Source organism: Rhinatrema bivittatum, chromosome 7, assembly GCF_901001135.1.
Source record: "Rhinatrema bivittatum chromosome 7, aRhiBiv1.1, whole genome shotgun sequence".
NCBI lineage: Eukaryota > Metazoa > Chordata > Amphibia > Gymnophiona > Rhinatrematidae > Rhinatrema > Rhinatrema bivittatum.
Window position 1 is genome coordinate 283206689 of NC_042621.1, and position 27191 is coordinate 283233879.

Genomic DNA, 27191 nt, shown 5'->3' on the forward strand with positions numbered 1-27191 from the left:
AATAGTAATGAAAGGTATAATAGCGTAAAAGATATGGGATGGGGGGGGGGGGGGGGAGCTTGTGTTGGGTCAAGTAAAGGAATTTATGTGCTCACCTACCCAAAGATTCAGAAAACCAGACAGGAAGGCAAATGGGCAGATTGGATTGGCATTTTGAACTTTATTTCCCATTATTTTCTAAAGGGAGGATAATCACTAATTTTGGGAGTTAGACAGATCTTCTTGTTTAAAATTCCTCACCCTCCCTCCCTGCTACAGGCCAGCTAAATTTTGTCTGGGCAAATCTTGAACTAACAAAATTTAGTTGGAAAAAAGAGGCGGCACTGGGGATATTCCTGGAGCAGTAAAACTTTGGTTGGTTACTACTGATAGTATATAAGAATTGCCATACTGGGTCAGACAAAGGATCTATCAAGTCCATTATCCTGTCTCCAACACATGGCCAATCCAAGTCACAAGTATGTGGCAGAATACCAAAGAGAAGATATATTCCATGCCGCCAAAACCACGGATAAAAGTAGCTTTCCCCAAATCTACCTGGTTAATAACGATTTATAGACTTTTCCTCTAAGAATTTTTTCAAACCATTCTTAAAGCCAGCTATATTAACTGCTTTTATCACATCCTCCAGAAATGAATTTCAGAGCTTAATTGTACATCCAGTGAAAAATAATTTCTCCAATTTGTTTGAAATGTGCTACTTACTAACTTCATTGAGTGCCCCCAAGTACTCAGTGTTGGCTAGCCAGTGTGACCTAGGTAACCCTGTCTTCTCCTTCTCAGCACCTACAATTGAGCATAAGGCCATCCCCATCATCTGTAGACGTAGAAAGGAGATGAAGGCATACTAAGGATAGTATTGAACAATGCACAATACTGACCCTTATCTCTTATGCAGGTAATGTGTTTTCTTCCTAGCAGCAAAGTACACAGATATATTTTGAAAACTGCACTTTTCTGGCATCTAAATCAATAACCAATTTGAAAACTAAAACACTAGCCCTGGTTGAGTGGTTTGTAAACAGCAGTGACAGAGAAAAAAAGAAAAAATATTCACTGCCTGACAATGGTATATTTGAAGAACATGTTGCAAGTTTAATTGCTTTTACTAAGTGTTGTGTTCACTTGTTCCTTCTGTGACACCAAAGATTTGGGATTTTCATCCTGGTTCTGTAATTCTGTGCATTCTGCTTGAATTGTAGCCCCTGGATTTTGACACAGCATGATGAATTAGTGAGTTTTACCAATGATTAAATCCATTGTTGAATCATGCTTAAGAGACATGACAGAAGCTAACAAAAGGTCTATAGTTCATACAAAGCAGCTTACCAGCGTAAGAGTTATCTGGACTGGAAATTGTTAGACATAACAATTTCCAGTCTGGGCAACTCCCAGAGCTCTTTCTAACATTACAGGGGTTGGCACTGTACATTGTAGTATGATCAGCAAAGGAGTAAAACTGATGCTATTACACCTGTTCCAGGCTTTCGTACCATTGCACATGGCAGTCTTGGTTATTACTAACTAGGGTAGATCTTAAAGTAATAAACTGATAAACTAAGCCGAAAATTGATTGTGTGATAGAAATCAGAGAGAGAAGTTCTTTCTGAGGAGTACAAACTGACCAGTGGGGAGTCACAGGGTCTTACCTGGGACCAGTAAACAGTACTTCAGGGGAGCTAAAAGGAAAGGTGAATCCTTTTGTACGTTACACTAAAATCTTTAATAGGGCTGACATGCCAGAGGATGTAGACAAAATGGGGAAGATCTAAAAAAAAACCAAAAAAAAAAAACCCATGCAGACTGGTCAAGAATAAGGTAATTAAGGTATACACTTGGTCAGCAGAAACCAGGGGGGATGAGATAATGACATAATGGGTTTTGAGGTACTGTCATCAAACAAAGAAGAAAGGAATAGGGGAAAGGATGATTCTCTGTTTCCAATCCTACCAGAACGAATGCCCTACAGGAAACCAATCACATCAAGATACACAGTACAGAGACACAGTGCCGTGAAACTCATTGCAAAAATAAATAAAATCTCTCACATTGATTTGTTTTCTTTGAAGTAGAAGCTACATTATCTTTGCTTGATGATTAAAAGAATTTGGATTTTTATTGATGTATCTTTAGAACAGTGTTATCCAAAGCATTGTAAAGTACTTAACAAATTAGGGGTCCTTTTTGCTAAAAGTTGTTTTCCATTTTATATCCGTGGGGAAATTGCTTAATAAATAGGACCCTGTGCTTGTTTCATTGAAAAGGGAAGAGTCATTTTCTGAGTCTCATTAATTGATTCTGTCTGGTGAATTTCAACAGCCCAAGCTTCATCCACATTATCTTTGATAACCTCAAGGTTGTTAAACAGTGTGACAAGGCAAAGTAAAGACAGAGGAATGCCGGGGACTATGGGGAGAGGTATGGTCAGCAGGAAAAAGAGGTGGTAAAACCTTGGTACAACTCATTGGCAAGACCTCAAGTATGTTACCCAGTTTTGAGGTGTTATAATCTGGTCTGGTTGTGGACCCTGGATCATAGTGAGAGTTGGTTCCACCCACAGGGAGGAGCCCTATGGGGACTCACTGCGGTAGGCGTGGCCCCAGTAGAGACGGACACAGATGAGATAGACTTTATTGTACTGGAATCGTGGGAAATATGCACGGCATGGAGAGAAGGTACTGTCCAAAGTAGTAAAGCAGCTCAATGCAGATATTCCCGGTAGTGGCCAGCAGAGCAGAGCGGGGTATGCCAGAGAAGTCTTCTCCTGATGGTAATTCTCTGGAGGGATCCAGGAGTGGCCCGCAGCACGGGGTATGCCAAGGATCAGCTGGTAGAAGTCCAGAGAGGTGCAAAAGGTCAGCAGAATGAAGTAGATGATGGTACTTACTCCGGAGTGTAGAAGGGTAGCTGGAATGAGCACTGTAGTGGCCTGAGGCATGGGGTACATCGATGGTACCTTCAGCTAGGAGGTAGAAGCAGAAGTATTCACTAGGCTGAACTCACGATGCCCAGAATCAGGTAGATAGGAATCTCCAGGCAGGAAGGCCCTCTGAGGAGCGGATAGCCAGAATATAACAAGGCCCCCGAGGAGCGGTACCTAAAGCGTTCAGTTCAGGAAGTAGTGAAGTGAAGTGTCTCCGAAAGGAGTGGAACAAGCAGGGAGGAAGTCTTTGCTAACTCGTAGGAAGCTTAGGCTGGCTGGGTTAAATACATCAAGCCAGTGACGTCATGCGGAGGGGACGCCCCCGAGGTTCCCGCCATGATGTCAATAAGAAAGGGCCTGGCACACGCACGTGTGCCCTAAGTAATCACCGACTCAAGATGGCGGATGGGATCACCCATGCCATCCCAGGGACACGAGGAAGTTGGCATTTGCAGGCTGAGGCTGCCATGGCCTTGAGAATCGCTGTAGCAGGGAAAAGAGAGGTGAGCAGCAAAGGTCGCAGCCATCTGTGACCGACAGGCACAACATGAGGCAGAGAAAACAAAGATACAGAGTCAAGGTAGGTTCTCATCTCTGATACTTGACATCCACAACAAGGTCTGGTTTTCAGGATACCCACAATGGATAATCATCAGATATATTTTCATGCAGCTAGTCTAAAAAAGACTGGTTAATTTGCATAATATGATTGTTCTAAAGATCAAATGTTTATAGTCCTTAAGAAGTGGAACTGAGAGCCTATGCTTTAATAGAGCTACCAAAATGAGTGAGACAGTACCATAAGTCCCATAAAGGAAGACCTAAGAAACTATCTGTATCCTTTATGAGATGAGATTAGGGGGAATACGATAGAGACATTCTAATATATCAAAAATATGCATAAGGCAAGAGTGTTGTTTCTATGTAAGTGCAACTATTTTTCATTCGAAAGAAAATTCTAGAATTGGAGATCAAGATCTGTTGGATTTTTAACCCGCTTTTTCAATTGATGCTCAAGGCATTATTAAAATTCAGATATAGTAAGCTGCCCCTACCCAATGTAAATGGATGCCTGAGGCAATACAAGATAACGTGAATTGCCCAATGTCACAAGAGATTTGAACTATGGTTTTCCTGGTTCTCAAACCATTGCTCTAATCCTCTCAGTCATTCTTTCTCCTAGTACAATGTAAGGGAACATTTTTCTTTTATATAGAAAGAAAGGTGACTATATGGAAGAAGCTCCGAATTAAAGTGGTAGAGCAAAAATGGTATCAAAATTCAATAAAACATGGGACAAACACAGAAGATGCTTAGCAAAGGAGAAACAAGTCAGAAACAGGCAAGGCCTGGGGATTACAGAAGGCAGGGTCATTAGGCAGATTTGCAGTATTGTTTTACAAGTTTACATCCATGTTTGGCAGTCTGAAAAGAGTGGTCAAGAATCTGATAGGGATGGATACTTTTCATCTAAAAGTAGATATTTCAGAGCAAGTTTGAAATAAATTATCAAATAGATTTATTTTATTTATTTATTTAAAAATGTTTCTATACCACGTTTACAAACAGGGTTTAATCAAAACGGTGAACAAAAAATATAAATCAAAAAATAAAATAACAATTAAAAAATTACAAAAATCTTACAATAAAATAAAAAATACAATAAAACAAAGTTCATAACTTATTAGATGTTAGCTCACTTCCCTCCTTTTCCTTCCTGAGTACTGCATTGTTTCACTTTCACAGAAATAACAACAGCCATGGAAAAACAAGGCAGAATGCAAAATTGAAATGAATTAGTTAACAAGAAGGAATCCAAGAGGTCACAAATAATGTGGAAGAACCTTGGGCTATTGAAATTCACAAGATAGAGCCAATTATTTAGACTCAGAAAATATTCTTCCTTTTTCATTGAAACAGGTATAATTTGTTCAGTACTCTACAATGTTTTGGACAGCACTGCTCAAAAATACTTTAATAAAAATAAAAAGTATTGCAATTATAAGACAAAGATAATGTAGCTTCTAAATCAAACAAATCAATGTGAGAGATTTTTTTATTTTAACTTTCAAATGTTAGTTCATGCTAATTGTACATTGAGTTTCATTGCACTGTGTCCCTGTACTGTGCATTTTTATGTGCCTGGCTTCCTGTAGGGCATTCTTCTGGTTACAAGACAGGAAACAGATGAAGGACTCAATTGTCAATTTTTCCAAATGGAGAAAGGTCAATAGTGGAGTGCTTTAGGGATGTGTACTGGGATCTGTGTTGTTTAATATATTCATTAATGATTTGGAGAAAAAGGGAGCAACGAGGGAGGTGATCAGATTTGCAGATGACACAAAATTATGCTAAGTTGTTCAAACAGCAGCGGCTAATGAGGAATTGCAGAAGGACCTTGCAAGAGTAGGAAAATGGGAATCTAAAAGACAGATACAATTTATTATGAACAAGTGCAATGAGATGCACACAGAGAAAAATAATCCCAGCTCCGTGCGCATAATGCTGCTGGGTTCCATATTAGAAATAAATCACCACCCAGGGAAAGGACCAGCTCAGAGTCTGTGTGGACAATCCTCCGAAATCCTCAGCAGTGGTGGATCAAAGAAACAAAAAAGAATGTTAGAAACTGGAGAGGAATATAGAATAAAACAGAGAGCATCATAATGCTTCTGGATCCAGCGCATAACATTTAAAACAATTATTCTGTGTTTTTAAGGCATTACAAGAAATTGTGCAGAAGATCTTTCCAGCCTTGTGAAAAATGATGTTCCTCCTCGATCACAGTGATCGTCATAAGGCGGCCCACCTTCAAGAGACGCATGCTCAGGCTTTCTCCTTTATTGGCCCCCACCTTGTGGCACTCACTACTGGAGGACTTAAAAATAATAACAGATCTAAAATTGTTTCAAAAGAAACTCAAAGCTTTTTTGTTTATTGAAGCATTTGGCAATTGTGATGATTGAATTTACTAAGTTTTATTTTATTTTGTCCTGTTTTATTCTGTTTGGTTTTAATGTTATGTAACAGAATTGTATTATTTTAATTTTGTACCATGTGTTAACTTGAACTGCACTTAGCACACACTCATTATAGGTGGATTATAATCGTCTAATTAAATAAATATAGATCTATGAGCTTTGTGTGGCAGTTCTGGTCACCCCATCTCAGAAAAACATAGCAGAACTAGTAAAAATAAGGAGACAGGCCATAAAAATGATAATGGGCGTGCAAAGGGTCTGTTGTGAAGAAACTAAGAAAGAGTAAATAAGATAGCCTTCGGTTTAGAAAAGAGATAAATGAGAGAGGGTATGTCAGAGGTTTATAAAATCATGAGTGGGGTAGTACAGGTTAGTAAAAGACAGTTACTTACCCTTTCAAATACAAATCAAAGGACACTCCACGAAACTAACATGCAGCAGATTTAAAAAAAAAAAAAAAAAGTAAAAAATATCTTAGAGGATGTGGGCAAGGTGGCTAGTAGAGCAGAGTTTTAAAGAGGTTTGAACAAGTTCCTGAAGGAAAAGATCATAGACAGTTAATAGGTAAACTTGGGAATGCCGTCTCTTATCCCTGGGGGTGAGCAAAGTGAAATAGATCTACTTTTGGGATTTACTGGAGCTGCTTGTGACCCGAATTGGCCACTGTCAGATGCAGGATGCTGGGCTCAGTGGACCTTGACCTGACCCAGCATGGCATTTCTTACGTTCTTATCTTGATTCTTGAAAGAAACTCTCATGTGTAGGCACCTGGCTCTATGAAAAAACTATAAACTTTAGAAACCTAGGCCGAACCACTTTAGAGGCCTGAGACTAGGAATTTTCTTGAAGATTATTTTAAGGTTATAACCATTTTTTGTTTGAAGGTTCAGCTAGTACTTTCAAGTGTTTATTCCACCATATATGCTCTGACTCAAAGACAGGAATAACCACTTGAAAGTACTAGCTGACTCCTTCAAACAAAAAAAGGTTATAACCCTAAAATAAATCATCTGCAAGAAAACTGCTTCTTCACTATAAAACATACATGGAACCTACCTCAATATTAAGAGGGAAAAACTATAAAGTACTATACAACCCAAAACTAGAAAAGAAAATAAGAAAACATCTAGCATTGCTGCTCCTCCTGGTGGATGAATCACTGAAGGGAATATTCCCTGCTCTTTTATTTCTAGTTTTCCAGAAACCACATAATCTGAAGCAAAAATTAGTAAGAAGCAAGCTTCAAAGAGAAACTCACAACAGAGAAAGTGACCCAAAATCCTGCAAGATATCATACTGCGAACTGAGACATCATATATCAGAGGAACTACATTTACCGCCATGAAAGAGGCATTCAAACCAAGAGGATCACATTCATGCTCCTCTGTTAGAGTATGTATTATTCAATGCATACAATCTCACAAGGAATGCTACATTGCTGAAACGGGTTACAATAAACCTATGATGCTTTGGTAACAAGAAGGATGGAGGGTGCATGGCATGGTGGTTCCAGAAAGCATGGTAGAAACACACCGGACACTACACGTCAAGTGGCAAAGTAAGTCCCAACTCAACCAGGGTTATAGCAAAGCACTAGAAATGAAATTATGCATGCTGCATGGGTGCAACTGTCCATGTCTGCTCTCATTTCAAATATTTCCATTTTTGCATGGGGTCAGATTGAGAACCTCAAGAAAAAGGCACAAGACCTCTAGCTGCACAATGCATCATGGACTGAAGCAGCTGAGAGCTCACGTGGATTGGGCCTTTCGTAAGTCAATCAAAGTCTCCCCTGGCCAGGTGACCATTTGGGTGCCCGTAAATGCAACCGGGCTGATCTCGGCACTACAGCACGTCTAGGCATCCCTTCCTCTGTGGACGTGGGCTTGCAGCAGACGTTGTAACTGCTGGGCTTGGAGCTCCTGCTGGGCTACCAACAATTTATTTCTATACCTTCCATGCTCAGTTCTGCAATGGTCATACCCCACCTTGAAAAAAATAAAAATGTGTGCTTTTCTCTTCCCTGGTGCCTCCTGTGGAGATGTCAGATCTCACTTCTGAGTTCCATAATTGGTAGACTAGGATGGGATTCAGACACCCCAGGAAACGGTTCAAATGACCTTTTTTTGTGACTGGTAGGCTACAACAGACTCAGTTTCCTACATAGCAAATGCAGGAACAAAAATACAGGTTCTTGACAGCAAAACAAGAACAAAAACCTAGACCCTCTTTAACTAGACATATGGAAACATCAAAGCACCATATGTACATAAAACTATGGTTTTTGTGCATAAGTGGAACTCTAAAAATCAGCCTGGAGTTTGTGGGTGTAAAAGTTCACGCAAAACCTGATTCCATACTTTCTTTTTAGCTGCACTGCAAGTAGGTATTCTGGTAGGTGGAGCTTAACGGGGGAGGGAGAAAGATTTACATTCATACTATGTTTGAATGCATGCATTTTCCGAGCAGGGTGGTAGTTTCTGCGCGTATGTCTGTGTGTGGTCCGCCCAAAGCCTCCAGTTTTCAAAGTGGACTCTGTACCTGCAGGCTTTGGCCCTGTGCGGGCCGTTTGAAAATGACCTTCCCAAGTACATTTTGACCCAATTTCTCAAGGTCTCAAACTCTCACTGAGGAGCCTTTCTCTCTCTCTCTCTGCCAGCTAGGTTTTTCAAGCCCCACCACCCCCACCCCCTTGATGATGAGTGGGTCTGCACTTGGAGAGCCTCTTCTCCAGTACCACTTTCATTCTATCCAGGACCTTCTCCCAAGAAGCACAAGTGCAGACCTTGGCCTGGATTCAACAGCAACAGCTTCCTTGCCCCAGTGGGTAGGTAGTTCTCATTGCTAAACTGTTACAATAATCCTATCCCAAAGCTTTCTGTACTTATTGGTCCTCATTTTTTCCAAATAAAAATAAACATGTTGAACTGAAGAGCATGACACCTACCAATCTCGGAGTGGACCAAAACGGTTGAATGTTCACGGGAATGGCATGGAGGGGGGAGGATATGGAATCTTCCACATGTGGAGAAGGAAAACTTTCCAGCATCTCTGTCAATATGTCAAACGCTATTGCCCTTTCCTCCGTAGCACATTTCCCTGACATGCAACAGCTTAAATGATTATTTACTGATCAGGCTGAAGGGCCTTCTTTGTCACAAGGCTTCTCAGCTGTGCACTTTGGTCACAGAGCAATATATTTGCATCACAAAATGTTGACATCAGGATTTCTTTCACCCGGGGGGCACAAAGCAGTATATAATTAATCAGTTTGAAATGATTAGGCCCAAACCTTATCAATTTTGCTATTCCCTGTTGCTTGCTGCTAGCAAGTTGTCTATGCCATCTAGTGCTCTAGGTTAGAGTTCAGTACATCCCTACAGGCATCAAGCTCAAATAATTAGGACCACTGTGGTTTGATAGTTGTAGGGTGAGAAAAATGCATATTCCTGGGCAGCCCTGGCAGGGTAATAGATCTGCCATATATGAAGAAGTGTCAGAATGATTCATTTCCTAATTAAATACTGTTTCAATATCTTACTTGAAACAAAAAAAAATATTTTATTATTTAACTATAGTATTCAATCTCGTATGATAGATTTAATACAAAGGCCGAAATGTAAGGATTCTATTGATTATAAACGCAGTGAGCTCACATGCAGAAAAAGTGAAATAGAAGACACAAATCTGATTTGTGAGGTTATCTCATTCCCTTTTATTTATATCCTTACTTACATCTGCTGAAATATTGATTTATGGATTTACAATGGAAAAAAAATAGTCTTATGGCTAGCTTAGCCTCTAGTCAGCAACTATTTCAAACAAAATCTATTACCAAGATTCTGTCCAACATCTTTAACTATTTGAAGGGGTAATCTGTAAGTCAATAACAGGTGCAGCAGGATGTGCCTTCCTGAAGTTCCCTGCAAGGGGTAATAACTCTTGGCTGGCCCATAGCTTCGGTTTGATTCTCCACACAGATTCCTTTCATCGGGAGGGGAGGAGCTAGGGATGCCATAAAGGCCCCCAGGGAAAGACGGAATCCCAGCTGTGGTTCAATGGTCGCGGCATCAGGTAAGATTCCGGGGCGATGTGTAATGGAGCCACTGCCTGTGGCTCAGTCCCAAGGACCATTACTGGGAGGGAAGGGCTATAGAGGGAGGAGGACAATGGCATAAAAATGGGGAACAAAATGCAGGTTTCCTCAAGCGAAGCCTCTTGGGGTCGTAGCTCTAGTAGGGGCAGGATGCAACTGAACAGTAAAAGCAAAAGAGAAGGAGGAAACTGTCAGATCAAAATACAAAACACGTGAAAACCCGGGGATAGTAACTTTAAGCTGGCGCATGGGCACACGTGTGTGCGCATATTTCGTCCTGTGCCCAGGGACATGGCTATTTTTTTTAACATACGTGCTTATGTGCGTGCATGTTATAAAATAGCTTGGCCACACACACACATGTGCACTGAACCTTAAGTCAGCATGCACCTGTATTTGCAAATCCCGTTTCTACAGCGTAAGTGGGGGACATTGGGACGCACGCCAACATATTTGCCAGTGTAACCAGTTCATTCTCAGTTCACCCAGTCAACAGATAAGTCCTCCATCCCCTCCTGGTGTGTTAGCCTGTACATCCTCTAGTTACCCCTTACCCTTTAAACCCCTCCGAAATGGCTTGTAATTTTATTTGTTTTGGACTTAACGCACCATCCATAGCAGAAGTAAAGTTACACGGCAGGGAGCCTCGGCGCATGCCCAGATCACATTAAGTATCCATGTGAAAATGTCCGGGTCAAGTCCCAAAACGCTCGTGTTCTGCCCATGCCCCACCCAGACCAGGCCCATGCCCTGCCCCTTTCTGAGAAGTTCCGAGATGCGCGCGCTGTGGGGTCGATTTTAAAAGATGCGCCAATTTTATAACATGCGCTCGTCGCATGTTATAAAATGTTACAATCAGCGCAATTTTATAATCAGCGATTTTATAATCAGTGCGAGCGTGTGCGGGCGGGTGCCCCGTCCGTGGGCGGAGGGGATTTTTCAATTACGCCCGGTGACGCGATCAGCCTTTCCCCAGTTCCTTCCCTGTCCGCTCCAATTAAGGGGAACTGCCTTAATCCTAACCTTACCCTTCCTTCCTCTTCCCCTCTCCTCCCCGACCCCTAAACTAAATCTGTCTGTCCCCATTTTTTTTTTTTCTTCATGCTTACTGCTCCCTGGAGCCGAAATAAACTCCGTGCGCCGGCCAGATAGCAGTGCGCACTTCCCCGGGACAGCGCCTAATGGCAGGAGGGATCCTCACCCACTCCTGTCCTACCGCTTTCTCCTTAAAAATGAGATCAATGCCAAAAGTGATAACAAAGCGGAGCTTGCCTCAGGACCAGCCGGCGCCATGTTTCTTTACGGCCATGGAAGAGACTGGAGCCATTTTGATGAAACTTTGGTTGCTGGTCTCAGGGCTCTCTGGTGCCATTTTGTAAATGTTCTGATAGGGGCTGGGGAGATAGTAGGAACTGCCCCTGACACTTTCTTCTGACAAGACCCTCATGGAAGGGCTGAGTAAAGGCTCGGGAGGTCCCAGAGCCTGACTGATTTCCGAGGAGGGTAAGAAGGGGTTTGGAGGGCCCCAGGGAGGCCCAGGCTGGGCTTGTGCTCAGCCCAATCAATTGAGTCCATACAACAGCTTATTAGCTGGGACGGGGGAGGGGGGGGGGAGTTAAAGGACTCCAGGGAATCCCTGGTAGTCCCAAGAAGCAGCATTAGTGGTCCAGGATGACCAGGGAGGGGCTATTTCATGAACCAAATCAAAATAAACATTAAAATGAACAAAAAAAAATAAATTTAAAAAAACAAACCAAAACAAAAGAATGTGGGCTGTTCATTCCTAGTAATTGAATTCAGTTATCCATAAAAACTTGGGATAGTGATTTGCTTATATAGTTTAGCCTCCAAATATAATTTTTTTCAGTTACCACTGAAATGTCCATTTCCTTAGTGTCAGCAAAAACAAGTCTTCTATTAACTCAAAGTCCTTTATTGAATGAAGAAGAACTTAGATGATGGGTGTAAAGTCAGTTTCTGATTACTCCCCTCTTGCTGTCCTAGGAATCCCCTCTCCCTATACAAGTTCTTCTCCCCCACTAAAGGCACGCCACAGGACTCTGAACCCCTAATGCATCCCCTTATGGTGGTGGGGCTATGTTGGCAAATGGTAATGGAGGATGATCTGTAAGTGACTTTTATGTGTATGTGTGTGTGTGTGTGTGTGTGTGTGAGGGAGAGAGAGAGAATGGGGGAGAATGAGTGGGTGTGGGGGGGGGGGGAGAGGGAAGTTGCATATCTGCATATATGTATAGATATGTGTGTATGAGTGAGCAGGAATTATGTGTGTAGGAGCTGGAAATGGGGGCACATAGGTGTGTGAGTGGATTGTGTTTGTGTGTCTGTGTGTGGGGGATATGTGTTCATGTGAGTGTGGGGGTGTGTGTGTTTAAATAGTTAAGAAGTATGTGTGGAAAGGTGGTATGTTTGTGAGTGGGCAGGGGTGTTAGTGTGTGGGGTATGTGTGGGTTGGGGATGCTTATGGGGAAAAGAAGTGGACATATATGTGTATGGGGGGGGGGGTCTGTCTAGGTAGGATGTATATGGGTGAGGGTTGCATGTGCATGCATGTGTGCATTATCTCTCTTTCCCGCCCCTCAACCTCCCTCACACTGTCATACTCTTCTTCTCTCCACCCTACTTACCCTCGCTTCTTCCTCCCCAGCCTTCAACTCAGTCCTGATAGCTGATGTGCTGACAGAGCCTTGACTCTCCGCCAGTTGTGCCAGTCAGTGCTAACAGCAGGGTGTGCTCTTTGGTTGACGGGACCTGGCCTGCCCTCCAGCCACGCTGCTCCAGCACTGAGATTTCCCTGGGCTGGTGCAGGCCAGGGCTCCCAACAGCTGTGCCAAGCCAAGTTCACTGCCACCGCAGTGTCTCCTGTGGCTGGTGAGGCCAAAGGAGTGGCACAGACAGCTGTGCCACTCCGTGAATCTGATGCACAGCACATAATGAGGTGCCCTACATGCCGATCCACTCAAGCTAACTCACAGGACATCCCTGGTGGTAGCAAACAGACAAACAAAGAACTACCTTTTATATATATAGGTGGATAGACATTAGACAGATCTTATACCCACTTCATTAAAAAATGTTTTAAATATAACACAATAATCTGTATGCAAAAGTGGAAAATGCAATGTCAGCTACTCTCATCACAGTACATAATTATGCTATAATTCTTGCTGTATTTCCTTAAGAGCTTTGTACTTAATCGTGTGCAATGTACCATATCATAAAGTGAAGTGTTACTTCTCTGATATCTTTCGGGCAATTAATAATAAAGCGTGACTTATCCTGTTCACTTGCCTGGGTCATCTTGATATGAAAGTTTTGTTTGGGAAGATAGAAATTCGAAATTGCCTTTTCACTTTTCAGTCAGGAACACTGTCATCCAAACATCACATAGGTGGCTGTTCATTGCCTTTAAACATAGACAGATACAATGCAAAGCATTTTTAAGTCGGCCATAAGGTGCTTATTTGCAAATTGCCTTGGGTGTTCCGTTAGGTCTGTGGAGGCAGTATACAAGTTCTAAAAATAAAACCAATAACTGAACAATAATCATTAAGGGGGCAGTTTTCAAACTGTCAGCATTAAGACAAACTGCAAGGGTACTTTTTATTAGTGATGTGAAGTCCTTTCATTTTTGTTTGTTTGTTTGTTTATTTATTTATTTATTTATTTATTTATTTAATGTTTTTAGATTCTGTAAATCCACAAATATGTCCAAACTTGCATAAAACTTAAAACATGGAAAAAATACAACACACTTATTAAATGCTACAAATTGACTGTGAGGATAGCTTTCAAAGAATTTTTTGTGAAGCCCATATATGTGAGTAAACGGGTCCACTCAAATTCACTGTAGTATTTTACATCTGCATGTATTCATCTGCACAGATTATAAAACTGCGTTTATACCCCAAAAATCGTGCATATGTTTGGTTATGCGCGGATATTTGCAATGCATTGATACTAGGGATATGCAGGGGAAAAAAATTTGTTTTCATTTTCAGTTCATTTTCATTAGGTTTTTTCCAACAAATTTCAGTTTGTGGACTGCTTGACTCATTTCATTTGTGTGAAAAAAAACAAATCAAACAATAACTCCCCTCAAAACACCCTCCTGGAAAAATGCTGGGGCCAGGATCCCCTGACCCCTGTTTACCTGGTCCGGTGAGGATCTGCCGGCTAGAAGTAGGCTGAAGCTGCCAACTTGCATAGGTTGAGGCCACAGTAGGTTGCTGTGGCCTCGACCTACTCAAGGCTGATGCATCTGCCTAGGCCAGATTCCAGACCCAGGCCTGATGTCACAACCTGACCTGGTGGCGAGGTCCTGACGCCTGGGCCTCAGCCTCAGGCCCGAAGCCAAAATCCAACCCTGAGGTCGGGTCCTGATGTCAAAGCCTCTGCCCTGACCTGGACCTAATGCCGGGGCCCTGGCCAGGAGGCCAGGTCCTGATGCCTGGGCATGGCCCAGGGTTAGACCCAGATTTCGGAGCCCAGGCTTGGGAGCTCTTCTTCTTGATCCTCTTCTGTCTTCGGCTCTTTAATGCCAAATGACAACATCTGCTGGGGTTGTGCTGGAGCTCGGGGTCACAGCATCAGGTCTGGGCTCGGGCTCCAGCTTCTAGACCTGGACTCCAGAGTAGCTCACAGTGTTGGGCCTTGGTTCGGGCTGAGGCCCCAGCATCAGGAGCTGGCCTTTGGGTTGGGTCATAGCGTCGGGCCTGGGTCTGGACCCTAGCCTAAGTCAAGATCCTGGTGTCAGGATTCAGCCTTCATCAGATTACCCAATGGATTAGGATTTTTTTTGTTTTTGGGGGTCTCGGTTGAGGCTCCATTGTCAGCCTGTGCCTCCACTGAGACCCTAGTGTCATGCTTGGGCCTAGGCTGTGGCCCCTTCTTTGTCCTAGGTGAGGCCCCAGCTTCGGGCCAAGACTTAGGCCCGATGCATTGGTTTAAAATGGAACGAACAAAAAAGGTTTGATTCATTTGGGGGTCCCTGATTCGGTTTGGGACCCCCCTAATGAAACAAATTAGCCTTATTTGTCGCATTTTGCATTTTTGTTTCAAATGAAGGCACATCCCTAATTGAAACCTCATACTTTCTCTACCTGTTTTGTAAACATAAGTGTGTATATTTCACACATGAAAAAATAGAACTTGCTTAAGTAGAAACCCTGATTGATATTTATTTATTTATTTATTTATTTATTTATTTTATATACCGACATTCAATCGAGATATCACATCGGTTTCCAGATAACCAAGAGAATAGGGCGTAGTCCGCCCTATTTTACATTATAACATGGTAACCAAAAAAACAAATATGCAAAAATCGGAATTTTTTTAAAACATGCATATGAACTAGAAATCACCAGTTTACTGATATGTGCACCAGGTCTCCCAGTCCATCTCTAGTTCATCCTGACTTCACCTTGACATCCCCCAGTTCACCCAGACCACCAACCCAACAATAGCAAACAACAGAGGAGTCTGATATCATTTGTGCTAGATAATTATCAGTGTATTATTGCTCAAATAAGTTACCTAATATATTTACGTATATCACTTACATGCATTCCTTTTGTCCTTAGCTTGGAATGCTCCCAGACCGCCCTTATTTTGTGCAGGTAAATGTGTGCATGAAACCAAAAATATGTGCGTATTTTTATGTTTCTAAAATAGCATGTATATGAGTATAAGCTACTTACATATGCATATGCTAATTTTATGCATTATTATCAACTCCTTTGATAATTCACCCCATTTGCATACGACTTTTATACAGGCATAAAATAGTACTTATCCACTTGTAGCTTCTCAATATGGCCATATTGCCGTACGGCCGGTGCCATTTTGCAAAATGGCGCCGGCCATACGGCAACACGATTCGAGTGCAGGAGGTCGTTCCCGGACCCCCGCTGGACTTTTCGCAAGTCTTGTGGGGGTCAGGAGGCCCCCCCAAGCTGGCCAAAAGTCCCTGGGGGTCCAGCGGGGGTCCGGGAGTGATCTCCTACGCTCGTGACGTCAGGGGACAGGAACCAAAATGGTGCTGGCGCTACCTTTGCCCTGTCATATGACAGGGCAAAGGTAGCGCCGGCGCCATTTCTATCAACGCACCCGTGGCCCGAGAGTGGAAGATCACACCGGGACCCCCCCCCCCCACTGGACCCCAGGTAATTTAAGACATTTTGGGGGGGTTCGGGAGGGTGGGGGATTTATTTTAAAGGGTCGGGTGGGTTTTAGGGTTGTTTTAGTGTGCCGGTTTTCCCGCCCTCCCCCTTCCCCTCCCCCTTCCCCCGATTTACGATTTTTTCATTGGGTGACCAGAGAGTTAGATCAAGGGAGAGCGCTAGAGAAAATATACTTGGATTTCAGCAAGGCCTTTGATAAGGTTCCGCACAGAAGACTTATAAATAAATTGAACACATTCGGCATAGATCCTAGGGTGACTGACTGGGTTAGAAAATGGCTGTGGGAGGTGAGTTTTCTCTAAGGAGGAGAATGTTACTAGTGGTGTGCCTCTTTTCAACATTTTTGTGATGGAAGGATTGTGAGGAAAGTTTTGTCTTTTTGCCGATGACCCTTCGACATTCTGCCTGCTATGCTTCTACCACCTCAACTTCTATCTCCTCAGAGGCCCCACCTGAGTCCAGCTGGCCTCGGCACCCGAGGGCTCAACCAAGGGGAACGTAGGCTGGTAGTGGTGGCCAAAGCTGGCCAAAAGTCCCTGGGGGTCCAGCGGGGGTCCGGGAGCGATCTCCTGCACGTGTGACGTCGGGAGCCAGGAACCAAAATGGCGCCGGCGCTACCTTTGCCCTGTCACATGATAAGAGCAAAGGGCCACCGGCTCCATTTCTATTAACGTAGCCGTGGCCAGAGAGCGGGAGATCGCGCCGGGACCCCCTCACTGGACCCCAGGTAATTTAAAACATTTTGGGGGGGTTTGGGAGGGAGGGGGATTTGTTTTAAAGGTTCGGGGTGGGTTTTAGGGTTGTTTTGGTGTGCCGGTTTTCCCGCCCTCCCCCGATTTACGATTTTTAACGATTTAAAAAAAATAAAAAAAAACACGACGTTCAGATTTCCCTCCCCCCCAGCCAAAATTGATCGTTAAGACAATCGATCACACGATTCACACCCCTACTACATTTTCCAGATTCACCATAATTTGGTTCAGTTCCTCTGAATCATCACCCTTGAACACCATCTCCGGAATAGGTATCTCTCCAAAATCCTCTTCAGTAAACACCAAAGCAAAGAATTTGTTTAGTCTTTCTTCAATAGCCTTATCTTCCCTTATTGTCCTTTTACCTCCTCGATCATTTATTAGTCCAATCAACTCCCTCACAAGCATTCTGCTTTGGATACATTTAAAAAAAATTTTATTATGAGTTTTTGCCTTTCCCGACAACTTCTTTTCAAATTCTCTCTTAGCCTGTCTTATCAATGTCTTACATTTAAATTGCCAATGCTTATGCTTTATCCTATTTCCCTAATGGATCCTTCTTCCAATTTTTGAATGAAGATCTTTTGGCTAAAATAGCCTCTTCCACCTCACTTTTTAACCATATCTGGACTGTACTTCTAGGATGGTAATTTTAAACCATGTATATGCCTCTTGTACAATTTTTACCTTTGTAGCTGCACCTTTCAGGGTTTTTTTTTAACTATTTTCCTTATTTTGTCAAAGTTTCTCTTTTAGTGCTGGAGCCTTGGATTTACTTACTGTCATTAATTCAAATTTGATCATGTTATGATCATGTTATGATCACTATTACCCAGCGGCCCCCACCACCGTTACCTCTCTCACCAGATCCTAAAAGAGAGTTCACTTTACTCTCTTCTTCCCCCAGTTTGATGCCTGTTTTAATGTAACTTTATATGCACATGTTCAATGTGCATTAATAAGGGGTTGTGCAAATATGTTGGGCTCGCACATGCTGAACAGATTTTTAAAGCTGCTGAGTGCACAAATTTCTCCCAGTGTGTGCACATTTTGGAAGTTTTCAAAAAGGGGTGGGGTAAGGGCGTGGTCTAGGTGGGGCTTGGGCGTTTTGGAGCACGAATATGAGATGTGCGCGTGAATACTTACTTGATCTGGCACGCATCAAGGTCAACTGTCGCGTAACTTACTTCTGCTACGGATGGCATACAAGTTAAAAAATCAAGAAAAATGAACAGATCTGCAGGGTTTTGAGGATCAAGGCTAACTGGGGGGAGTGAAGACTATTAAACTAGTGTTGTTTGGAGGACCTCTCTCTTAACTGGGCAAACTGGGGATGAACTGGAAAAACTGGGAATAGCTCCGGCACACCCACTTAAAATTTTGCATAGATGTGCGTGTGACCAGGTTATTTTATAACATGCACGCATATATGCACACAAGTTATAGCAATATACCCTTGGAGAAACATAGCCAACAGACAGGTAGCTGTGTTCAACTACCCTGGGTGCGGCCTGACGCTTGCGCCCACATGTGTGCCTGTACGCCGGTTTGAAAGTTACCATCCCTACCTTTAAAAAGACACTATTATAGTTAGGGAAAAACTAAAAAGGGGCAGTTGTGAGAGGTTAAAAATTTACATGAGACATGAAGATGTTTTAAAGGTAACATCTGGGAAATGCAGACAAAAGGTATTGTACACATTCAAAAATGTTGAAGGAAAACCTTATGACTCCCAGCATGAATAAATGGTGAAGTGAAAGAGGCAATTAATGAGAAAAGATATCTTTTAAAAAATGGAAGGCAGATTCAAATGAGGAAAACAGGAAAGAACATAAGCAATGATGAGTTATATAAAAACAATTTTAATAAGGCAGGCAAAGAAAGAAATTCGAGAAGAATCTTGATATACAGGCAAAAACTATTATTAAAACTTCTCCAAAGATATCAAAAAGCAAAACGCTTGCAAGGGAGTCAGTTAGATCACTAGATGACCAGAAGGTAAAAGGAAAACACAGGGGGCACAGGGTCACTGCAGAAAAATACACTGAGCTCTTTATTTCTGTCTTTAATTTATTGAGGAGGATTTGGAGTAGATAAATACCATGGAAATGGTCTTTGAAGGTAATGATTTGGAGGAACTGAAGCAAATAACTTTGAAACTGGAATATGTAATAGAGCAACCTGACAAATTAAAGATCAATAAATCACCAGAAATGCATGGCATTCACCCCAAATTTCTAAAAGAACTCAAATATGAAATTGAAGACCAGTTACTAGGTTTATCATTAAAAACAGCCATTGTGCCTAAAAGCTAGAGGATAGCCAATTTAACACCAATGTTTATTAAAAGCTCCAGGGGTAACCCAGAAAACCATAGTCTAGTGAGCCTGACATCAGTGCCAGGCAAAGTAATGAAAGCCATTCTTAAGAACAGAATTACTGGGCATTTGGATGAACTTGAATTAATTAGGAAGAAGCCAACATGAATTTAGCACAGGAAAGTCTTGTTTTGCCAGACTAGTCTCATTCTGATTTGGTCTGACTCCTCCTCCTATTCTCCTACTGCTGGTAAGTAGGTTGAAAATTCACCACCACACCAAACATCCGTGCTGCACTCTGCACACGAGGACCTGATGTGACTAGTAGAAGCCTGTCCCAAGCTATACCAGGCAGAGTTGTCTTCACCCATTTCTCTTCTTGAGTTCCTGCAGTGTAGTTGCATGCAGAATGGGTTTTGGATAGAGAAGCTAATAGTCTCACTTTGCTGCTGTAAAGTGAGAGCTTCCAAACTGATCTGGGAAAGAGTACAGAGACACAATCTTGGGGTGTGGGGGGGGGGACGACATTGTTGGAATTAGAGCTGGGGAGCAGGGAGGGTGCTGGTGGGGTCAAACCTGGAGTGGAGCAGAAGGAGTAGAGTTCTGGGATCAGATATAGTGAAGGGGAGACTGCTGAGTTCAGACTTGGGGAGGAGGCAAGGGGGAGACCGCTGGGGTCTAGCTTAGGGAGAGGAGCAGGGTAAAGAGTTCCCATCATTGATGATTTAATTCAGCTACTCCAAGTGTTCAGAATTTTCATAGCTGAAGGCTAGCGATCCTAACAACTGTGTTCTATGTATGTCTCCATCATTCTTACATTCTATTATACGGTTGGCCTTCATCACCTCCAACGGTGACAATTACAGGCCATGTCATCTTCCTCTTTGGATCTTACAACTCCCATACTTGGTACCATACTCAGGACTCCTTTCGTGACTTACTACAAAGCTTTGTAATAGTTCACACATCCATCTGGACACCATATGTTTATTGATGTTAGGATTATAACCATAGCCGAGGTGTGGAGCTTACTTGAATCTTCTTAGAAATATAAGACAGTTGAACCACTGATCTTAGGGTTGTAACCATAAACATTCTGTGCAAGTTAATTCAGCCTTCTTGGAAGTCAAACAGAGTTGTACTGTCTCTCTGTGCTCATTTATTTATTTTCTGTATTTAATTTGTAATTGATATTCATAAATTGCCCAATTCTGAATGACTGCAGATGATTTACTGGCAATGCTCATTGGCTTGTATTCTCTCTTCCTTAGCCTTTTAAAGTTGATATGACTGAGTGAACATTCAAGCTATCTATCTCATTTTATCTTCCAGTAGGGCTGTGTATTTGTTTAGAAAAAAATATGTTAAATGAAATGAATGAAGCCATTTTGGTTCATTCCAAATGGAGCAAACTGAAAATAGCCTCTTACAAAAATATCTGACAATTTTCACTTCTTTTTGTATTTGTGCATTATTTAAAAAACAAACAAAAAAAAAACGAGCCTCCAGTTGGATCAGGCTTTGATGACAGGACCAGGCCTTGGGTCAGAGCTCAATGCTGAGGCATCGCCCTGATGGAGACTTCTATTTTTTCTTTTTGTTTGTTTTGCAACTAGTTTTGTTGGTAGATTATTCTAGGGATCTACCACACTCTCAGTAAAGAAGTATTTTCTCATGGTTCCTCTCTATATTAGATCTCCAGCAATACTGATTTTCTGCTAGGTCTTGCCAGGTCACCAATCTGGAACCTTTTTCAACTGCAGCAAATTATTTCCATTTTCCCACTGCAGCTGTAGGAGAAGGTGGAGGCCACCTTTTGTCATGACCTGGTAACTTTTTTTTTCCCCCAAGAAAACTACCGCTGATCTATAATATATACAAAAAAAAAATCTCTTGTTAAATTACTAGTACAGAATATATGGCGACTCGCTTTTTATTACAGTTACATAAGTATAAACGTATGCTTCCATTCTTACAGCTACTTCACTGGTTGTACCTATCGAATGGCATGGTGAATTTAAGCTTGTATCATTGGTGTTTATATTTCTCCTTGGGAATGTTACTTTGAATGAAAGTGAATGCTTAAATTAATATATGTAGGTACCTAACACTATGCAGGGATATTGCTATTTATAGTATATGGATATTTGAGGTATTAGAATGATGGTAGTGCTTGGGGTGATGAAATATAAATTAGATTTAGTGGATAAGTTAGGAAAAGTCCTGGAGTGAATATCCTATTCTGGTCTACCATATAAGCTTCTCAAATAGATAACTACCATAAAAACTTCTCAGATTGACAGAATTTATGGTAAATGGACATTTATTAAGCTGAATATTAAGAAACAATTTTAGTTGCAATATTCTAAAGGCTGCTTCAGTGTAGTTGGACCTTGCACTGAAAAATAAACATTCTCTGTGGACAGTTTGGCAATTGTTCCAAAAGCCCTCTACCACATGATATGGGGAAACAATATCTGATGCTGCAGGGAACACCCTAACCAGAACATTCTTATCTTCTGAAGCCAAGCATGAATAAATCATCATAATCAGATCAAACCAATGAACTCAGACACATGCAAACTTTTGGGCTAGAGTTCTATATAAAAAAAAAGGGGGGGGGTGTCTGAGAACAGGATTCTGGAACACCTACCCCAAATGCAGATCATGAGACCAAAAGAAGGAGATACCAGAGCACACAGAGGCAGACCCCAGTCTTCAGAGGGGCATCCAGAGGAGTCTTGGACCATTAGCCATGGTGCGGGACACTTCTCTTCAGGAGTAGTAAGAGGGAGCATTTAGATAGGCACTAGTTTGACATCATATGGTGTGCGGAATTAAACATTGACAATATATATATATACACATACACACAATAGATATAAAGAGATGGAAACACCATAGAAATTAACATGGGAATAACAAAAATCTGTTTATTAATTTTTTCCACAATTAAATAAATCATCACAATATAAGAAATAACTAGCTATCTTACGTTCTTATATTCTTACTGTATGCTGAGAGGTGAAAAATCCCGAAATGTCTATATGAAAAAATGTTAATGATTCAAAGTCTTTATATGAATCTTCTGGGGCCAGAAACCTGCTCTAAGTCGTATGAAAAGCGGTTAATTGGAAATAGATGCGGCACAAATGTAGCTTAGATTAGCTGCTCTACTGGAAAACTGTGTGCGTTCAACTGTTCCCTTGCAGAGGCTGTTGTGTTAAAACGAGAATCTGTAGAGTGTCAAATATTTGCAGATAAACGTGCAGTGGAAGTGCACCAATGAACGAACCCCGACAAACAGCCTTCAGATGTTTCGCCAATGCTGGCTTCCTCGGGGCCGGGGGGAGGGTACTGTCAGGAACAGGCTGTGTTTCTGCAATTTAAAAGCCTGATCAATGCTAGCACAGCGTTGCACAACTCTATCAAAGGAAATATTAAACATCTTATAGGAAATCAGAGTGTTCAAACCTTCAGCGAGTGTTACAGAGGGCTGCCAGAATCCCACTGGCTATAATTATTAGGAACACTAGTAAGCATATTTACCGCCTTCCATTTACTGCATGTATACAAAATCATCCATAAGGTAATTTATATTTTATTCTAGAGTTGTTGGATTTGTGCCAAAGTGTGCAAAGTGCCAGAGTGAGTATTTACTGCTTGGGGATAGGTATACACTGCCTACTATCCTGCCCTCCAAGAGGGCTTCACCATAGGGCACGTGATTTACATACTGATAACGCAGTAGGTCGGTGCCCAAACCCGTTCCATCATTAGAACTTCCCATCACAGCGTATAGTCATGATGGGAACGCTTATGATATTGCTTGTTTGGATATTTTTAACATTTTGGGGGTCATTTTATAATCATGCAGAATGGGGTAGAGTCTACGTGCAGCTATTAAGAGCAGACTTTACCTCAAATTCTCAAAGTGAATGTATATGCAGTAGAGATGTGCCTTCGTTTTTCACGATTTAGCCAATGCCAACGACATTGTCTAATTCGTCATTGTTGGGGAAGTTGGGAAAAAGAATCAAAATTCCACGAATTTTCGGGTTAAAGTCGGTTTTTTATTACTGCGCACTAACGGATGTTAGTGCGCATGGACTATCCGTTAGCGCGCAGTCGCTGGACGTAGTGCGCAGTACATGGCGCCTCACCGTACTGCGCACTAACGGATTATTAGTGCGCACTAGGTACATGGCAGTGCGCAGTGATATATGTTAGTGCGCACTAACGTAAATTGATACTAAATTGACACTTTTTAAAATTGAAGGTTGAATATGTATTCCTATTGGGTGTCTTCTTGTTTTTTTATTCATTACCAAGGTTACCAACAGCCAAGGTGCTGTTTTTTACAGATTGTTTTATATGGGGGATGGGGAATGGGAATGGGGGATAGAGCTATTAGCTTGAAGTTCTAATCCTACTGTAGTAGTGTGTCTGTGGATATTGTGATTATGTCATCAATCATGTGACTAGAATTTGTTTGATATATTATGCATAATATTCATTTGCATCATTTTTGAATTGGCCACTTAAATTAATAGGTTTATTTTCCCTCCTACTTTTAGTCAATAGGTAGCAATAATAGCTATATAATAAGGGGTGCTCTGCTTATGTGTTGCTTTTGTTTTGTGGGTTTGAGGAGAAAACATCAGTCAATCAGTTTATAGCTAGCTGCAGCTGTTGATTTGATAGTTAGTTAATATTATACAGCCTTTATTGTTATTAAGGGGTACTAGCTGCTAGCTGGCTTAGCTAGCTGATACTAGTATCAGCCTATGATACTAGCAGCCAGCCAGTAGCCAGCCATTGCCACTAGCCACAGTAGCATATAGCTAGCTACTGGTAGCAGCCAAGCCACTAGCCAAAATAGCCAATAGCCACAACCAGTGAGCTGAGCTGAGCTCTACTCTTTTTTTCTGTTTCTTGAGTGAGCTCTTCGTTCGCAGCATTCCTAGCCTAGGCATAGGCAGGCACCAGCACTCCAGTCCAGCAGCAGGGCTTGCTTATAAAGGACAAGGTGAAGCTACTAAGGTAGGTGCGTTGATTGCTTTCTGAACATTGCAGCAGTAGAGTTTTAATAGATTTATAAAGATATAAAATTATATAATATTATATTTATCAATATTATATAGATGTATGTGTAATCTACCAGATTTATCACTAATAGTGTTTATAGCTAGCTAGCCCTAGCCAGTGACACTAGGCTAATAGCTAGCTTGGCTATTAGCCTAGTGTCACTGGCTATATTGGCTAGCTATTAAAGCCAGTGAGTCACTACTATCAAATCAATTCTACTACTAAACCTATAATTGGCCAATAGTCTGTCCAATATCCTATATTATGTATCTTGTGCTTGGCTTGAGGCTTCTGCTCCTGTGTGTGAGATCTGTGGGTAAGACTTGAAGTGGGAGGGAGAAGTTATTTTAGTTCAAAGAACAGAATAGGCCTGAAAAGGATATGAAAAAATAGTAATAGGACTTCTCTAACCTCAATGCAGAAAAGCCTAGCCACTAGCCAGTCCTGCCAGGAGGCTAGTGTAATGAGTGAACTGAAGTATTGCAGCCTAGTTTCAGTCTCAGTCTGCTGCAGTTTGATGCTCTGGCCAATGCATGGTATAAATTGCAATATAATATATTAGTAAGTATACTATATCAAATTATCAATTGTCAGTGTCACTCACTGACTAATAAATAATCACTATATCCTTCTTTGTCCTGTGGTCTGGGGGTAGCCTTAGCAATAGCTAGCTAGCTAATGCTATTAGCTCAATAAAGTTTTAAAAATGAATACCAAACTAATTTATTAACTTGTTTAATGTACTATATTTATTATATATTTCTTTGACCACAGAATCATAATGCCCCTACCAGTACCCTCTGGAAAAAAACGTGTTGCTAGTGATAGTGCTACTGGAAAGAGCTGTCTGCCAGTCCCTAGGAAAAAACTGCGATTTTTTGAGAAGAAAGAGGATGTAGAAGTGCAAGGAAACTTGTTGCAAGGGAAGGAACGAGCAAAATTTGAGGGAAAGGTGAAAAGATTAGATGAAAGAATGGTGCTACAGAAAGTATTGGATGATGATGATGAATCAGATATTGAGGAGGAGGAGGAGGAGGAGGAGGAGGAGGATGATGATGATCAGGAGTTTTTGGCTAGTAAACATTCTGAGGAGAAGGAGGAGGAGGAGAACAGAAGCAATGACAATGTTAGTCAGATTGCAAAACAAACAACTACTGCCAGTGCCAGCAGTATTGCTGGTACCCTGTCCCCTACACCATTTGAACATCCACGTGTGACTACTACTACTACTACTACTATTTCTACTACTAGTATGAAAATGACAAGTATCCAGCCTAGAGTAAGGAACAGTACAAGGACATCAAAGATTTGGAATCATTATCATGTTGTGGCTGACCAGAGATTTGGACAATGTATCCATTGTAAAAAGATGGTGAGCCGTGGAAGAATTATTGGACATCTTACTAACAGCAACATGAAATATCACCTTGAAAGAGAACATAGAGCACTGTTGCTTGCAGAAGAAGCTGGTCCCACTGTGCTTGCCCAGGCTTCAAGTAAAGCAACAGGGAAGCAGCCACAGAAGGAAAGTAGTAGTAGTACTAAAGATAAAGAAGATACAGATTGTGTGCATCTGCAGAAGCAGCAGTCTCCTCTTCCTCATCCCCAGCAGCAGCGGCAAGCTACCATGGAGCAGATGGGGTGGTGTTCTTCTGCAATGTCACAGAGCAGGAAGCAGGCAATGTCCTAAAGTGGGTACACGACATATTGCTCTAATGATTGCTTTGGATGATCAGCCGCTGCAGATTGTAGAAAATGAGGGATTTAAGCGGATGCTCCATTATTTCGCCCCTTACTACAAACTTCCTTCAAGAAGTACATTTAGCCGTCAGGTGCTTCCTTCCCTATACAGAAAATGTCGTGCTGAAATGCAGATTATGATGGCAAGGGCAAAGGGGAGGAGCATCCATCTCACCACTGATGTTTGGACTAGTATGAATGCAATGCATGCATATTTATCTCTAACAGCACATTGGTGGCAGCTGGATGAGGCATTAATACCTGTAAGCACTAGCAGCATTGGCAGTGGCAGTGGCAGCAGCTCCAAAAAGGTTTCGCCAGGATACCATTGGGCTTTACTGCATGCTCAAGTGCTAGACAAGAGACATACTTCCGAAAATATCTTACACGCAATTCAGGGGATGATGGAAAAATGGAATGGGCTCCTTAGAAGCAGTGATATGGAATGCTTAAATGGATTTTTCATTACTGACAATGGTTCCAATATTATTAAGGCTCTGGCTGATGGTAGATTCAACGGCATCCGATGCTTTGCACATACCCTGCATCTGATAGTGAGGGATGCTTTGGGGCTTAGTGGCAAGGAAGGTGGTACTACTAGTTGTAGTAGTCAACTCCTGAAGCGGTTGATTGAAAAGTGTCGCAAAATAGCTGGGCATTTCAATCGTAGTGTAAAAAGTGGGAAGCAACTCAGAAAGAGGCAAATAGCAGTTGGCGCACCTTTGCACAACCTTCTTCAGGATGTGCCTACCAGATGGAATTCCACCTATCTTATGTTGGAGAGGTTGTCTGAACAGCAGACACCTCTTCATGATTTGGCAATGGCAACTGAAATTGGATTGGAAAATCCTCTTGGATGTCAGGACTGGACAAACATTGCACACATGGTGCATGTCCTCAAGCCTTTCAAAGTATATACTGATGCATTGAGTTCAGCTAATGCCACTTTGGGTGGTGTCATCCCTGTAATAAACTATCTGGAGGAGGTATTAGAGGAATTTCTGCATCATCCAGATTTCTCTAAGGAAGTGTTAATGCTTGTTAAATGCTTAAAAGAGCAAGTTGAAAAAAGATTGAAACCTCTCATGCA